This window comes from Phocoena sinus, chromosome 13 (assembly GCF_008692025.1).
Source record: "Phocoena sinus isolate mPhoSin1 chromosome 13, mPhoSin1.pri, whole genome shotgun sequence".
NCBI lineage: Eukaryota > Metazoa > Chordata > Mammalia > Artiodactyla > Phocoenidae > Phocoena > Phocoena sinus.
Window position 1 is genome coordinate 29044785 of NC_045775.1, and position 2777 is coordinate 29047561.

Sequence of the window (2777 nt, forward strand, 5' to 3'; positions counted from 1 at the left end):
AAACAAAATTTATAAACCTTTAGCCAGACTCATCAAGAAAAATAGGAAGAGGAGTCAAATCAATAAAATTAGAAATGAAAAAGGAGAAGTAAAATCTGACACTGCAGAAATACAAAGGATCATGAGAGATTACTACAAGCAACTCTATGCCAATAAAATGGACAACCTGGAAGAAATGGACAAATTCTTAGAAAGATATAACCTTCCAAGACTGAACCAGGAAGAAATAGAAAATATGAACAGACTTGTGAGTAAAAAAATTGAAACTGTGATTTAAAATTTTCCAACAGACAAAAGGCCAGGACCAGATGGCTTCACAGGTGAATTCTATCAAACATTTAGAGAAGAGTTAACACCCATGCTTCTCAAACTCTTCCAAAATATTGCAGAGGGAGGAACACTCCCAAACTCATTCTATGAGGCCACCATCACCCTGATACCAAAACCAGACAAAGATACTACAAAAAAGAAAATCAAAGGGCTTCCCTAGTGGTGCAGTGTTTGGGAATCTGCCGGCCAATGCAGGGGACACGGGTTTGAGCCCTGGTCTGGGAAGATCCCACATGCCACAGAGCAACTAAGCCCGTATGCCACAACTGCTGAGCCTTCACTCTAGAGCCCATGAGCCACAACTACTGAGCCCATGTGCCACAGCTACTGAGCCCATGAACCACAACTAGTGAAGCCTGTGCACCTAGAGCCCATGCTCCAAAAGAGAAACCACCACAGTGAGAAGCCTGCGCACTGCAATGAACAGTAGCCACCACTCACCGCAACTAGAGAAAGCCCATGCACAGCAATGAAGACCCAATGCAACCAAAACTAAATAAATAAATAATTTTATTTAAAAAAAAGAAGAAAAAGAAAATTACAGATCAATATCATTGATGAATATAGATGCAGAAATCCTCAACAAAATACTAGCAAATATAATCCAACAACACATTAAAAGGATCATGCACCATGACCAAGTGAGATTTATCCCAGGGATGCAAGGATTCTTCAATATACGCAAATCAATCAATGTGATACACTATATTAACAAATTGAAGAATAAAAACCATATGATCATCTCAATAGGTACAGAAAAAGATTTTGATGAAATTCAATGCCCATTTATGATAAAAACAATCCAGAAAATGGGCATAGAGGGAACCTACCTCAACATATTAAAGGCCATATATGACAAGCCCACAGGAAACATCATTCTCAATGGTGAAAATCTGAAAGCATTTCCTCTAAGATCAGGAACAAGACAAGGATATCCACTCTCGCCACTATTATTCAGCATCATTTTGGAAGTCCTAGCCACGGCAATCAGAGAAGAAAAAGAAATAAAATGAATACAGATTGGAAAAGAAGAAGTAAAACTGTCACTCTTTGCATATGACATGATCCTATACATAGAGAATCCTAAAGATGCTGCCACCAGAAAACTGCTAGAGCTAACCAATGAATTTGGTAAAGTTTCAGGATACAAAATTAATGCACAGAAATCTCTTGCATTCGTATACACTAATGATGACAAATCTGAAAGAGAAATTAAGAAAACAATCCCATTGACCATTGCAACAAAAAGAATAAAATACCTAGTAATAAACCTACATAAGGAGGTAAAAGACCTGTACTCAGAAAACTGTAATACACTTGATCAGAGAAATCAAAGATGACACAAACAGATGGAGAGATATACCATGTTCTTGGATTGGAAGAATCAATACTGTGAAAATGACTATACTACCCAAAGCAATCTACAGATTCAATGCAATCCCTATTAAATTACCAGTGGCATGTTTTACAGAACTAGAACAAAAAATCTTAAAATTTGTATAGAGACACAAATGACCCCGAATAGCCAAAGCAGTCTTCAGGGAAAAAAATGGAGCAGGAGTGATCAGACTCCCTGATTTCAGGCTATACTACAAAGCTACAGTAATCAAGACAATATGGTTCTGGTACAAAAACAGAAATATAGATCAATGAAACAGGATAGAAAGCTCAGTGATAAACCCACGCACATATGGTCAACTAATCTATGACAAAGGAGGCAAGGATGTACAGTGGAGAAAAGACAGTCTCTTCAATAAGTGGTGCTGGGAATACTGGACAGCTACATGTAAAAGAATGAAATTAGAACGGTCCCTAACACCATACACAAAAATAAACCCAAAATGGATTAGAGGCCTAAATGTAAGACCAGAAACTATAAAACTCTTAGAGAAAAAAATAGGAAGAACACTCTTTGACATAAATCACAGCAAGATCTTTTTTGATCCACCTCCTAGAGTAATGGAAATAAAAACAAAAATAAAGAAATGGAACCTAATGAAACTTAAAAGCTTTTACAAAGCAAAGGAAACTACAACCAAGATGAAAAGACAACCCTCTGAATAGGAGAAAATATTTCCAATGAATCAATGGACAAAGGATTAATCTCCAAAATATATAAACATCTCATGCAGCTCAATATAAAAAAAAACAAACACCCCAATCAAAAAATGGGCAGAACACCTAAATAGACATTTCTCCAAAGAAGACATGCAAATGGCCAAGAAGCACATGAAAAGCTGCTCAACATCACTAATTATTAGAGAAATGCAAATCAAAGCTACAATGAGGTATCACCTCACACCAGTTAGAATGGGCATCATCAGAAAATCTACGAACAAATGCTGGAGAGCGTGTGGGGAAAAGGGAACCCTCTTGCACTGTGGTGGGAATGTAAATTGATACAGCCACTATGGAGAACAGTATGGAGGTTCCTTAAAAAACTAAAA